At 38.1% G+C, this 15,852-nt stretch overlaps 1 long non-coding RNA gene across 1 annotated transcript; it reads left to right on the plus strand.

The window, feature by feature from the left end:
* Positions 1-1,167: 1,167 nt before the first annotated feature.
* On the plus strand, positions 1,168-7,963 carry LOC131254834 (uncharacterized). The gene is made up of 9 exons (XR_009175944.1): positions 1,168-1,275; positions 1,349-2,331; positions 3,370-3,823; positions 3,994-4,247; positions 4,475-4,641; positions 5,528-5,736; positions 6,713-6,799; positions 6,877-6,909; positions 7,007-7,963. It is a non-coding gene; the product is annotated as an uncharacterized LOC131254834 (long non-coding RNA).
* The last annotated feature ends 7,889 nt before the right edge of the window (positions 7,964-15,852 follow it).

Consider the following 15,852-nt stretch of genomic DNA (forward strand, 5'->3'; position numbering starts at 1 on the left):
GGTTAGGATTTCTTACCCAAGAACGGAGTCGGAATCGCCGGAATAGTGACACAGACAGACCGATTTAGCACGTGGAGCGATGGGATCGAATCCCAGGAATTCTCTCCCACTTTCTCTCTCACTTTCTCTCTCTTTCCTTCTCTCTTTGCTCTCTTCTCTCTCTTAGGTTTCCAAATTCGTATGGGATGAGAGAGGGGTAGGTTAAGGCACTTATATAGGCCCAGAACTGATAGGAATGGCCCCAGGGCCATGGTATACTTAGGTTATATCCAAGGAGTGACCGTTTCGGTCCAATGGAGCACATCTAGAGGCTCCTTTTCTAGGTACGGTCTAGAGTAAGTCTCCTGACATTAAATCTAGGTCCAGCTAAGTTTTCAGTCTGATCGGATTTACAGATCGACCGTGGAGGACCAGTTTCAGTTCAACGGTCATCGTTACTCGATCAGGGCCACAAGTACACTGACCTGTGTTGGAAATTTTTCCTGATCCGAGGGTGTAGTTGGGTCAGAATCTGACGGTTTGAAACCTTATATTTGACTTGCAAGCGAACGACTCAATTCACTTAAGTTTCAGTTCATTTCCTAAAGATATTGGCGTTTCTCACACGCTTCGCTCCGGGCTCAAGTTGTGCGTTCCTGGATACTATCTGGACTTGATTTTTGAGATGGTTGTCAAGCCCAGTAAGGCGGTCATAAGTGTATAGTTTCACGTTAATCGGACTTTCGACACACGGTACAGGTCCGAAACGGAGTTTCAAGCTGCTCCCGAGAGCAACTAGGTTTTGAGATTGATCCTAAGTTTCTAAGCAATGTAGCGTTAGCGATCCTACTCATTTTGGGTCTTGCAGTTCGTATTTAAAGTGATTAGAGCTAATTTCACAGACAATCTAGTTTAACACTTAATTAATCTTCGTCTAATTTCTAAAGGATTTGGTCCTTAGTGATTCCTGCCTGAGGTGGTCCTCGGGTCTTTGTACGTATTTTTCTGGGACGTTACAAAAATCAACGGACAACACTACAACAAAAGGTAGCATTGCCAACACATTTTTGTCGGTGGCCAACATTTACCACCGACGCTATAAGAATTGGGTTTTGAGCAAGGAACTTCTTTTTACCTTTATGGTAAAATGAGTTTCTTTTGTATCTTTATTAGTGTTTTTATTAGTGAGGTTTTATTTTATTTTATTAATTTTTTGGTTGATTTAGGTAAAGGCTTGGGTTACGAAAGCTTCAAAGAGTATATCATCATTTTGGAAGGTCTGTGAAAAGAACTTAGGTGAGCCCTTTTACCTTTTGGCATTGTTTTAACAACGGTTTGTTTCTGGACTCAAATCATTGTTTTTGGTTAGGTTACAATGCAAATGATTCTGATTCGGATGAGTCAAAAGGCGATTTGAAATAAAGATCAATAAGATATGTTTTATTTAAACGGAAGAGTCTAGGTGAGTTAAATATCTTTCAGATCTATCATGGTGTTGAAATTGCTTGACAAATCATGAGTACAAATTTTCAAATTTTATATGTTTTAGTTTATGCAAACTCATGGTACAAGGAAGCCATCCCTCGAGTTCTTTGTTCTATCATTTTAATGCAATAATGTCATTTCTTGAGCTCTTTGTTCATTTGATTATTTTAGAACAAAAAGAAGGAATAAGGAGAGGAGTTATGTAATATACTCCTCTCAAATCCTTTATTTCTAATGATATTCAGTTACAAGAGAAATTGTATTCAATGCTTGTCACAAGAAATTGTAAAGTGCATTTGAGCTAATAACATGACACTCCTTGTGGATGGGCCCCTTGGGGTCCATAACATGTTTTAGTCATGTAAATGGATCGAAGCTAGTAAGAGGGTCATTAGATTTTTTTTTTTTTTAGATGTATGGATACAAAACTAAAAAAGCATCACTTTTTTTTTTTTTTCCTTTTTCCATTTCTTCGTTAAAACTAATATTCTCAGCATTCTTCACTTTTATGTAAGAGATTTGGTCACCATCACCAAAATACAAGTTTCATAACATGGATGCTTCACACCTGAAAAATCTTCCATTAACAAAAAAAATCAGTTTGTTTGACTATCACGTAGGCCACATGTACAAATAAAAAAGGATGGTGTACACTACAACAAAATCGGGCATTGCCGGTGCTTGGGGCTAACCTTCTTGGAAAGGTTATATTTCTGCATCCTGCTACTCTACATCCTCACATTTACAGCAATGGCCACATCTTTTTAGCAGGGATTTTAAAGCTATAAGTGGTCACCTCCGAACAATAACTTGGCTATGCTTAGGATATTGCTACTTTCAATTCATAAACTCTAGTATGCAATTTGAGTATGGTGTTGTGAAAATCAAAAACAACCTGCACAAGGAGTTGGAGGGTTCTTGATCAGTCTGGATATGATTTCGCATTTGTCTATTCTATTTGCTAAGTCCTTGGCAGTTCTACGAATGCACAAGTTTTTGGCAGTTCTACGAATGCACAATTTTTTGGCAGTTCTATACTTGGGCTAGTGGTGAGGAAGTAGCTTTCATATTGGATTCTTCAAAAAAAAAAAAAAAAAATCCGACAGCAGTTACATTTCTTTTAGGAAATCTTGAAAATAATTTAGTTAACATTTAGAGTCCAGACCCTCAATATCAAACAACCAAAACAATTATACAAGAAGAAAATGTCAGGATTATTCTTTCTGTGCACCTAACAGGAAAATTTTCTCAGTCAGTGTTAGCTTGAAAACATTTCCATTGTTGGAGTGTACATCCAAAAAGCATCCCTAGTAAATAATAATGTGGGCATCCATTTGTTTTTGCTGTGGTTTTATTCATGAACATGTATTGCTTGCGGCAAGTTGTTGTATTGGAGAAAGCTGCACTTTCAGATGAGTATTTTCTGAAGAGGAAGCTTTTTATCTAAACTTGATTTTCTACTATGGTCTAATCTATCGGTATATTCAGGAATTTTTTTCTTTACTCTCCTACTTTTGTGGGTATTGTCACTTGTTTGTCTTAACCAGAGCAATGGGATTCCCTACAAAGTTCTTCGCTGTTTTGTTTGCAATCCCTCCTACGGCTAGCTACCTATCACACTGGATCTGCAGTGTAGTGCATATGAGGAATTAAATGCACCTTTTTGTTGTAGCACCATGCATCTATTGCTTGAGCCAGGGTTGAACCTGATATGAGGAATTAAATTCAGCTTGTATTTCTAGCACACAAACACCCTCTCAGTATTTCTACTCATTTTAAAATTTAACTCTTTACTTCTCTATTGTGCACCTCATTGATCAATTGTACAATTTCACAATGTATGTATTGTGGGGAGTTCTAGCATTCTTTTTATTGAATGCGTGACATTACAGTTTGATATCAAAGATAACCGAAGTCAGCTGATATGAGTGCCAAATACCCAGCATATGCTAAAAAGCTCCCTGAAATATACTGTAACTGTTGGCCTGGCTTCTTTCAATACAAGATTTATTGTTTAAGTACCTAGAATTCTCTCGCCTATTATTTTCTAAGAAAGATTCAGTGATGATTCTGCAATAGGTATACCTGACATGGCATCCATTCTTACTTCAACACCCCTCACCTTACTTTGCTTAGGATGTGTTTCAGATAAATTATTAAGTGTTCTGCCAGAGTTTTCATTTCACTTGATATACAGTTTGTTCTGTTTTTTACAAGAGTGGCTTGCCCAGAAGAAAATATTGATATTCTAAATTGGTTTTTGAATGTCAGACATTGTGTGGAGACAAAGCCCGTTTTTGATTGTCAATGAAGCGGTTTTTGCTTTGGGAGAGTACAAGATGATTTTAGATATTCAAAGGTTAGCATCTCCCTTGACACCCTCATAGTGCATGTGAATTAAAAGATTACCTCATAGAAATTGCACCAGTTTCAACATATTGAGTTACTCTGTTCACCATGTATTCTGGTTGCTGCTGTTCTTTGTAACTAATGGTTTGGTTAATTGGTGGCATTGATCTGTTTTTGTAGGGGGTTGTTGCTGGTCTTCACCAGAGGCAATCACAGGTTGGGCTAATTGAATCATGCGAAAGGAATCTTATATGTATTTTTTCCGTGTGGCACTCATCAGTTTGGGTTTATATTGAAACAACCACAGTTGAAACCTTCCTGGAGTGAACCATGATGTTTTATATTGCATAATTTTATACTACTGGGATCAACTGAAAAAAAGAAGAATTATAAGCTAGATCCAAAGCTTCTATGGGGCTATGAAGGTTTTGATGGTGAGCTTTCAATCCCCACTGTTTCCTGTGATGCTATCCACTAGAGGTTTTTTTTTTTTTTTTAAATTATTTTATCTGCCTCACATTTGGGTTCCTGTCCTATTTTTGAAATTGAGAAACTAATGGATGGAGTGGATATCCTAGGGACATCAAGGTAGTTCTATTTGTTTTCTTTTCTGATTTCTTTCCTTGAAAGTTTTTGCTTTGTCTAACTTCTTCATACATAGTTTCATCTACAGACGGTTGGATTCACTTCTTTCAAAGACGAGAGACTTCTTTGAAAGTGGGGATTATGTTCTTCTATCAAACATGTATGCATGTGCTGGCCAATGGAACAAAGTAACAAGAGTGAGAGAGGCAATGAGAAACAGAGGAGTTCGGAAACCAGAGCCAGGTAACAGCCTCATCGAGCTACATCCAACAATTTAGCTTGAATCAGAATCAACCAGAAAATGGAATGAAGCAGTTGGTACTACAAAAACATGAGTTTATGCATGCATTTACTTCTTGAGTAAATTCAGAAAAAAAAAGTACTGCCATTTTCTTTTGAGATCCAGAATCCTATAAATAACATCAGCTATGAGTAATTATCCAGTCCTGTCATCTGCAATAGTATAGTTTACCATGGGGCAAGGTACAGGGATCCAAATCACTATTATGATGGGGCTCGCCACGGATGGTGGAATACCTTATAAAGCTCCAAGATTTGAATTTCCCAACCCTTTTATTTACTATCCTATTGATTTTTTGTACTCGAAAAATCTAGATAGTCATTGGAGTTCATGAATCTAAGTTAATACCCCCTTCAAACCCATATATCAGGTGAATGCATTGCTCCGTCTGGTGACTCTTAACAGCTTACCTTTGGGCAGTGGCAGTAATGTCATTTGCATTTCTTAGATATGATTAATATGTACATAGAGATTGTGTACTAGGCTAGGGTTTGGCCTAATAAGTTTTAAAGTTGGTTTGGGCATAGAAAATCTGATCCATGTTAGCCCAGTACAGGCCTTGTAATATGCACTGGGAAGTCTTCCAACTCAAGGCGCTTGCCTACCATAGGTGAGCTGACCTGGGCCCCACAGGATATTCATGGGTTAACGAGTTCCTAGAACGATGAAAACTTTGATAATCTGGCAGAGTGAGATGGATGACATACAGGCACTTGGCAATTACATAGGATTGTGTACAGGCCATTGATGAGTTTCAAAAACATCATTTTTTTCCATATATAATGTGGCCCACCTGATGACAGGCCTGACCTGATTTTTGCTTCGCAGGTAATTTGTTGGGGTCCACCTGGTGAACAGCCTAGATCCCGCTTGTAGGTTTAGAAAAGGGGAGATACTTGTTGCTGGAGCCTGCATTGAATTGCAGTCAGTTCTCTTGCCATTATATAAACTGGAACAAGAATTCCAACAGTCCTCAACAACAGCAGCTGTTTGTCAGAGTGGGGTAGCCTGATTTTTTTGGTGAGGCATTGAAAAAGGTGGGTTCTGTGCCTGATGGAAAGCTTGGAATTTCACAAACATGACTGCTTGGCACATGCAACTGCATGTGAATGGGAGGGGACAAATGTGTCTGGAGCTAGTGAAACCACAGAGTTAGCACTTAGATCATTTGATGCACTTTCCATGAAATCGGATGGTGATTCTATTTCTTGTTCGTTCTTTTTGGTGGGACCTGGAAAACAAGAAGATCATAGCGTGTGATGAGAAATTGAAAAAGATATTTGGAGGGAGAGATCGTATTGGATTTATTTAGATTTCATGGCTGCTTAATCCTCACTTCATGAAATGAAGTCCTCTTCTCAAGAACTCAACTGAAAATCCAACAAAGAAAGAAAAAGAGAAAATTTTCCAAGGAGCTGGCTTTTTGTACATGGGTTAGTTTCTAGTTGATCTTGATACTCATCGAAAAGCATGCCAAAATGCTAGTCGGGTAACTGCAATTAGTCGTAGCACTCCTTTCTTGCATTTGCAGGCAAAAAGCTTAGTTATTTGTTTGTTTTTAACTGAAGAAGCATGATATATATATATATAACAATTTGCAGATTGTGAAATAATATCCTAAACCCAACAATATTTTCAATTTGTGGGAGGTTAGAGTAAACTAGGAAGGATTAGTTTTTACCCCAACGTGAGTGTGTGTGTGTGTGTTGTAACTGACTGCCGTTGTTTGGGTATAGACTGATTTTGATTGCAATAATTAAGTTGCAACATGATATTTTAGTTACCACACTTCATTTCAGAGCAGATAACCAGTACGAATCATGATTACATTCATTTTAAGTTGGAATTGGAACTAAATCAATAGAAATAACATCAAGAAATATTAACATTTCCAATAAAGAACTAGATGCATAAGTGATTCACTTACTTTAGCAAAATGTGATTTTTTTTTTTCCATTTTTTATGCATGGTGAACTAGTTTGTTTTGTGGTTTGAATAACTTTGAAACTGCAGGATTTCTATGAGGATCTATTTGAGGAGCTGAGCAAGTAGAGAGATTTTGAGAGCCTTAATATCCGTGACAATTTGGCTGACCACATGGTAACATACTTAGAATTGCAGTTCTGTAGTATCTGTTCAATTCAATAATTTCCATAGCTGATAACTTCTTTTGGCAGGTGGGTAATGTATATTTTCATCAGCTGCACATGGTATTCTTCCATCTGTGTTAACCAACTTTAGACAATTTTATTTGTTTTTTCTTACAAAGAGAATGCTGATGGAGATATTTAACTGTTACATATTCAGCACTACCGCCACTCCTGGAACGAGATTGCAGTGCTGGATAATCAAAGAAATAAACTCAAGAAGCTAGTACTTACGAAGTATTAATAGGTCAAACGCTGTAGTTTGGCTTCAGAAAACAAGCTCAAAACAAGAGAAATCTGCCTTATTTATGAAAGTGGGGATCGTTGCTCTTCTATTCCAAATCCTTAACACATATTCCTTCTTTCTCAGTTTCCTTGTTTTCATTGTTTCTTGCTTATATCAAGCCTTTGAGCCCCTCCTTGGAAATGGAACTATGTATCCCTTGACAAGGAGCAGTCTGGCCATGGAGGTCTTAATCTTTCAATATGATGCAGCCCTTATGCAAATCCACTTATGGAAATGCCATACTTGTAATTTTGAAACAAAAAATATCCCACGAGCGGGCCTAGTGAAATTGCAGGTGACTGATTCTCATGCTTGTCACATCCAAGATCTGTTATTATTCTGATTTTCTGTGAAAGAGTTGTGGTTAGTGATGAGATAAATGCTACAGGCCCTTCTTTTGGGGTGAGGAATATATGTTACCTTGTGAAAAAAGCAGAGAAGAAATGGTGGAGTAGGCTGTTAAAGCAGGAAGGGAAGCCTCCTGTGTTTTTGAAAGTAGACTGGGACAAATGGGTCAATGAAGATGAAGAGCAAGAACACAAATGTAAGTTGTCCACCCCTTTTTCATCTTGAACACTTACCTTTTTATGCATTTTTTTGTATGCCAGGTTTCATCTTGAACATGAATCATTTGTAGTTTTTTGAAGCTATGTTGTTTTCAAACATGTATAGATACCTGATGAATTGACCACCGACTGTTTGTGAAGACGTTCAGAGGTAATGTGCATCTGCAACCCATGTAGTATCATGAGCAGTAGCACCATTGTGCATAGTATAGGCTTATAAGAAAAATAGAATCCTGGAAGAAATTAGTACTGACAGGAGATCTAGCAGCACATTTAATGTACATAGGTCTGGAAGTATGCATAGTGCACACAATTCTAATATTATAGCAGTGCAAAATCACATCTTTAAACTCTAGTTTGCTAAAGTTCCAATGTTGTAACAAGGTATGAATACCCCATAAAGAATCCTGGAGAGGCATTGGACAGATTTGATTATTGTAACATTGAGATAACTGTCACAACTCACATGCATTTAGGAGATACATCATAACTGTCACAACTCACATGCATTTAGGCATGCCACTCATCATCCGCTATGGCATTTTGTTTCCTCCTTTCTGATCCAGATGAAATAAAATTAAGAAAACAATGTGTGTAACTAAACAACATTGATTAGAACAACAAAGGTCCTTTTCGAGATACTCCTGCAGCTTCTCTCTCTCTCTATCTGTTTTTGTTTTGAATGGCAGCTCTGCAAATTCTTTAATTTCCAGTTCTCAAATCAACACAAACTGGAGTTCAAGATGACATTGATTCATATCCTTATTCTGATAAAATTCTAACCACTCACATCTGCCTTTTTCTTTTTGGCAGAGAGCAGTCTCAAAGAGTAAGATTTTCTGAAGCAGTGGTAGTTACTAATGCCAGTAGTAGAACAATCTTTGTGGCACTTCTCATTACATGGTTTGGTCTTTTTTCCTGACAACCAACTCATGCTAGAGAGATTCAAAGGTAAGCAGCTGTTAGAAATTCATTTTCACGAGCACTTAGTTGTTCCAGCTTTGTATTCACGTGAGTGTTGCAGATGTGTGGCAGGAAATGGATGTATTTATATTTCTAGGAAAAGAAAAAAAAAAAAAAAAAGACTCATTGGCCAGGTTGATTTTCTTGACTCTTTGGCCCCTTCCTTTTAAAGAAGAAAAGAGTTTTGAAAGCTGCTGATGGATTGGGATGAAGAAAGTCACGCTTCCAAAATTGGAAGAAGAAGAAGAAGAAGAAGAAGAAGAAGAAAAATCTAGAATGATTGAAGCCATTACTTCTACCCTGGTTATGATGTTGAACATCCCATGCCCAACTAGTTGGGTAGATGAGAAAACTATGCAACTAGTTGCATGTGGCGTGCTCCATGGTGTGTATAATATCCAATCCATCCTGTAGGGTCACTCCATCATCAAAACAGATACCATGATTTCAGGAAAACAACTTGCTAGAAGACAATAGGAAAATAACTTGAGAAAGACTTAAGCAAGAAACTGCAAGAATAGTTTACGGAAATGAAATTGGTAGTTGAGAAGCTGAATTTAGAATTTAGAATTTAAAATAATAATAATAATCTAGAAGGTGAATCTTTCAGCAACATGTTGTCAGTTGCAGGACACAATCTTGCCAGCATACTTGCACCATGAAGAAAGATTGCCAGTTGGATTGAATCTAGTTGTTTATATTGTGAGAAAGGATATGAATCTTAGCAACTTTGTTTTTTTCTTAGAAATCAAGAACTATGTCCTTGTACATGCAGCAACACATATAGGAGATCCACTGTTCATCTCTTGCATTGTGCAGTAGATGGCTGTATCTCAAAAGATGATACCCATTAGACTGTTGGTTGACTTCTTTTTAGCCACCCACATGGAATCCTCTAACATCATATATCTTGCTAAAGTAGAACTTTTTTCCTGTTTGCCTAGAAAACTTTAATGAACTTTTTAAAGTTATTTACAAATCAAGCCTTTTTTTCCTGCTATATGTAGGTATCTATACCTGATGCAAGCATTCTGACAAATGATGTGAATGGTCATCATGTCATGTTGTATTGCTTCAAAAACTTTAAGGAACATACTAAGGTAATTTCTGATGAAGTTTATCTAAATTATAACTATTTCTTTGGTAGAATTTTTTGATATCTGCCAATAGTATTTCTTTGCCTTGAGTAATAGGTGTTCCATATCTGCATTACTTGATATCTTTTGTCTTGTTACCAAACAGAGGGTTGTCACACAAGTTCTGTATATCGATAAATATTTTTAATTGAAAACATTTGAAGCTATCTACCTTGTAGTTTGAAGACTTGCTTTAATGATCCAAATAAGAGTGTTTAATTTTGGGCCGTGTTACTCTTGTCTGGTTCACTGTCTTTTCATCTTTATTCTCATTTTAGTTTTTATGAAATCGGATTATTGGGTAATCCAAATTCTTGTCATTCAGTCATAGGGTTTTGATAGTTATGCAGATAGAGATTTGATAGTTAGACCGATGGAGATTTGATTGTAGGACAGCAGTTATAGGAAAGGATTAGTCAAAATCAATAGGAATTTGTGTGCAAGGTTTAGTAAAGATTCAGTAAGAATTTCTATTATTGGCTTTTTTACCGGCGGTTTTTTAAAGCTTTTACCGGCGTTTTTAATCTCTCTTCGGCACTCTTTAGAAGTTTTAACGGCGTTTGTTACAACTTTTACCTACATTTTTCATAGCTTTTAGCGGCATTTTAATGTTTTTAACGGCATTTTTAACAACCGGCGCTTTTACAGTTTTTACTAGCAGTCACCTAGCAGTCACCAGAAGCACCAGTAAAGGATAATAAGCGCTGGTAAAAGTTTGACTTTTAGCGCGGCCATAAAAAACGCCGGTATAAAGGTACGACCACGGTAAAAGATATAACGACGTTTAGCGGCATGTATCCAACCGCCGGTAATTATTATACCGGCGGTTTTTAGGACTTTTAGGGGCAGTTTTGGCTGCCGGTAAAGGCTATTTTTCTTGTAGTGTATGTTGCAATGTTTTTGCTGAAAATTAATAGCTAATGAGATTTTTTTCATGAATATTATGTCGTGATATTTTTAAAACCTTGGGAATATTTGTCACAGTGCTCATTGGATGGTGTGAATAGAGCAGCTATCTACTTGATGACTCAGACAAGTGCCAATACAACTCACTTGTCCGAGTTGAGGTTGACTCACATACAAATCAATATGTAAGGCCCAATATGATGTTGTAAAAATATCCAATCCATCCGTCATGTGAACCCATTCCTATTTTCCTTGCCTCCCAAAACTCAGATGGCCTACACCGTATAAAATCATAGGTAAAATCTAGTGGCTGACATGATTTTTGGAAGGACGTGGTTTTTTTAGTATCCATTCATCCTGGTTAGGGATCAGAATACATTAGATTCAACAATAGATTTAGCATTTAAAAAAAAAAAAGAAAAAGAAAAAAGAAATCCCCAACTAGTTAGGGATTAGACAAGACAAATCCTTAATGAGGAATTCGACAATACAAATCCCTAAAAAGGGATTCGACAATACACATCCCTAATTAGCAATTCGACAATGCATATCCCTAATCAGGTATTCTAAATTGTAGAAAGCAACAGTGAGAAGGGAAAAACCTTACATCATACCTGAAAATCCGAGATTTACGATAGCAGAAGGCTAAACTACAGCAAAGGGTCGAGGAGATAGAGAGAGTAAAAGGGGAAGCGAGTGAGAGTGATAGAGGGCTAAGGTTTTGAGAGAGAGAGAGAGAGAGAGAGAGAGAGAGAGAGAGAGAGAGAGAGAGAGAGAGAGGGAGAGGCAGAGAGAGAGAACTGAGGGAGAGCAAGAAGAGAGGGAGTGGCATAGAGAGAGAGAGAGAGAGAGAGAGAGAGAGAGAGAGAGAGAGAGAGAGAGAGAGAGAGGCGGGGAGAGGAGCGCAAATGAATTAGGGCTGCGTTTTTTTTCTTTTTATAGGGCCTCTTTGTGGGTGGCCGGTTTTACTTAGCGCCAGGGTAGCCCCAAGCACCGGCTGCACGCAGTTTTCTTGTAGTGCTAAAAAGTATATACAACATAGTAGCAAAGGGATGAAAAAAGTTTCCCATAGAATTTTTGAATAACACCAATTTGTGAAAGTTTTTCATTTTCCATTTTTTCTCTTAGAAAATGACTTGGGAAAAAGTTACTTTCTCAACTTTTACCCCACAGTGAAGGTTTGATTCCCCAAAAATCAGATTGATCCTCATCTAACCATCATGTGGGCCAGCATTGAACTTGGAAGATTTTCAGTGGATGTCCATGGTTTTCTATGGTGTTTTTTGCCTAATGAATGGATGATCCTGATTAATTTATGGGTCATCCCATCATCATCATGGTTTGGCTCACACAGTGAATGGGTTGGATGGCATACACACAATATTGTGGACGCCACCGACAATTGTGTATAAGCATGTGTTTGAATAGGTGAATAGGCATTTGAATAATTAGGTGAATAACTTTTACACAGATAAATATCTTCTAGAACTAGCTTAGTTTACAAGTACTTGTAGAGGATTTGGGCTAAATCTTACTAGTTATTGCATATGGGGGTTGTGAGTATTCAAGTTGAATGGATAATCTCAATTATTCATTTGTGAGTATTCTAGTGAATGCGGATTGTTGCTCACTCTCTCTCTCTCTCTCTCTCTCTCTCTCTCTCTCTCTCTCTCTCTCTCTCTCTCTCAGTGTTGATCAGCTGATCAGTGAAACGGTCACTCTCTCAGTGTTGATCAGCTGATCAGTGAAACGGTCACTCTCTCAGTGTTGATCAGCTGATCAGTGAAACGGTCATCTGTGGGAGGCGTACACATCCACAACATGCTTCTTTAAAGTGCCTGAGTATGAGAACTGATACCTACAGGCAATGGCACTGTAAACTTGTCATGTATATGATAGGCCCCAACATAAAGATCACCCAACACAAAATTCAGGCAAGTCCACTAATTAGGTGCACTGCATGCATGGTTGGAAATTTGGGATTATGGACAACTGACAGTCTCACCCAACAAAGAGGTGAGGCCCATCTAATTAATTAGCATATCAACTTGATTTTCGAGATGAATCTTGCTGGTCTAATCATCATGTGGGCTGCATCGTTGGAAATATTTGGGCAATCGACAATCTTACTCAACATACAGGACCCACCTAGTGATCACGTTAGCCTGATTTCTGGGAACGGTGGTCTTCATGGCATGGCCTACCTTTTCATGGTGTAGTCCACCTTAGTTTTGAATAGACCTTATTTTTGGGACCCAGTACAAACAGAAATGGATGGAATGGATCTTATCCACATGAAGTTGTTCCATCCATGTCAGCAAAATTCACCCTGTTGTGCAAGTATACTAGTCATGCACACATTTTCATCTCGCTGGAAACTACTTCATATTTCAACAGGATATATGGAGAATTATACTGATTAATAAAAAAAATTAAAAATAAAAACGAGAAGAAGAAGTAGCCTTCCCGTTAGTTCATCCATCAAACACGAGGAAACAACAAGTAGCATTTGCAGTCTACTACTTAATTAGCAAATGTAAAACTTCAAGTGTATTTGCATTCAACTGCTGCTGTAACACCCCGTACTTTTGTGTACTCGGGTATTATCATGACATCGTAGCTTATTAAACCATTCTCATATACTCTAGTCAAAATCTAACCATAGGAATGATCTTCGTCTAGAGATAGATCTATCCAGCCCTTGATTTTAAAGATAAACAATCACACCATCACGAAAGCCACATTTTAGCCCGAATCTAGCTCTTAAGATTAACCTACATTTTTGGATTGAGTCCTTAATGACCGATTCTCCAATCCATCACTGGATCATTAAAATTAATAGTTAAGCTGCAAATTTAGTAATCCTTAAAGACTTAAGAACCCACGTGAGTCAGATATAGATCGATCTAACCGAAAGATTGCCTAAAACTAACAATAAACATCATAGATCATCCTCAGCAGAGCAGATTAAACCATTCATCTTTCAAGTCGGGAATCAAATTATCAAACCCACCTTGCATTTGAGTCCAACTTAAAGGCCCGTCACTTAATCATCACACATAGACCACCAAACTCCAAGCCGACCATTAAATCCCATCTAGGCAGACTCTAGAACTCTATTAATTGCTAATGATTAACTTGAATAAAATCTGGCCATCAGAATGGTAAGAATACAACTAAATAACCATGAATCTAGATTTATGGCCATTCAAAGATTAGGATGCTCTGGCTATCAAACCAACTGTTGAAGTGTAATTTCATTGACTTTGGAAACCTATAGAACCACTAAGATCAGGATTAGAAGCCATCCAACCACCGGATTTCCTAGAATTGACACTAATAACGAATTTCATGAAGTTTGGCCCACCTGACCTTTTGAATATGCAAATTACTAATCAAAAGTGATTAGTGGACCTCCCACAAATGAATGGACGGTGCAAATCAACTTCGATCATCACGTGGACCCCACGTCTGAGCCAAGTACACACACCAGTAGCGTGCTCACTCTGCACACCGTAACTATCAGCACGGTTTGACCATGTTGACCCGTTAGAAACTAAAAGGGAAATTGACTGTACTCGCCTTGAAGTTTAGGCAAATTACCTCGAACGCTACGACACTCCATATATTCCCTAAAGGGCCTTCTGACAACTTTTAGACTTTGTTTCAGACGAAAATGCCCCTGACCTTGGTTCAGGACTTGTACGGTCCTGGAGTGAAGCAGAAGTCACCCGCTATTGCAACCCTTGAGAAACGGACAAATCGGCTACTCCCCAGGACATCGACCAATGGCTGGTGCTCGGCGCTCTGTGGGCCCCACCACCACGTACATGTTTCATCCATGTCGTCCATATATTTGTACAGATCATTTTATGGTAGGAGACCAAAAACGAGCATAATCCAATCACGGTGGGCCCTAGGAGGATTTTAATGGTGGATATCCAATAATTATAATTTCCCTGCAGTGTGGTCCACGGGAGAGTTGTATCACTCTTGTTTTTCAGTTCAAGCCATAAAATGATATTTTAAACTGGATGAACGGCCAGGACAAAGCACATACATCATGCTAGAGCCCACAGACCACCGATCACCTGCACCACGAGCTTCAAAAGGGGCAAATGTCGCACTTTTGTACATTTGAAAAACCCTCTCCTTCCTTTTCTTTTGTTTTCCTAGAGAAGCTAAGATCAAGGGACCAACAGCTAGAGAGCGACGTTGTTTCTCCTTGTCATTTCGCTCGTCTGAAAGCCTCTTCCACTACGAGGTTTGTATTTTATTTTTTTTCAACTGTAGGTAGGCATTTGCCAAGGTAAAGGAAGAACAGAGTCGAGAAGCGGAGGTACTTTGGTGGTTACACGAAACAAGCCAACCCACATTCATGCATTTATTTTCTCTTTCATTCAAAATAATGGAGCAGATATTCGAAGAAACCATAGAGCCCCTATCGCGTTCTTCCTTTATTCGTGATCCCTTCTGTTTCCTCAAAGACGTTCACGATCTTCCTGAAGCTCAACGGCCTCCACTGCAAATGTGGTGAATGTCAGTAATAGATAGCTCTATTGTTTCTTGCTTGGTTTAAAATCTTAATCCTTACGAGTGTTCGTGAAATAAGGTTGTCCTGCCTAAACTTTGTTTTGGGTGTAGGTTGTCCTATGAACTAAGTTTGAATCAATTTTTCAATACTAGTAAGAGTATATTTCCTATTTTATTTATTATTCCAGTAAGTTAATTTTTATTTGGCACAGTCCTATTCACCCCCCCTCTAGGACTGTTAAGCTCACCCTTTTCAAGTGGTATCAGAGCTAAGTTGGTCATTTTTTTTGATTAATTTCCTTGAGTTAAAAGATCTAAAGCTTTCATTATATCAAATTTCAATACCTTGTCTATTATAAGGCCACCACCTTTTGATGGCTCTAACTATCCATACTGGAAAGATAGAATGAGGATTTTTCTAAAATCCTTAGATGAAAGCGTGTGGCAAGCAAATGCAACCAAATGGAAACCACCTATGTCTGAAGTATTAGGCAGTGATGGAACTAAATCTATGAAAGAACTTGCATTCTTTTAATGGACTGCAGCTCAGAAAAGTGAAAGCGGTGCTAATGTTAAGGCCTTAAATGCCGTAACTTGTGCTTTATCACCTGATGAA

Source organism: Magnolia sinica, chromosome 9 (assembly GCF_029962835.1).
Source record: "Magnolia sinica isolate HGM2019 chromosome 9, MsV1, whole genome shotgun sequence".
Lineage (NCBI taxonomy): Eukaryota > Viridiplantae > Streptophyta > Magnoliopsida > Magnoliales > Magnoliaceae > Magnolia > Magnolia sinica.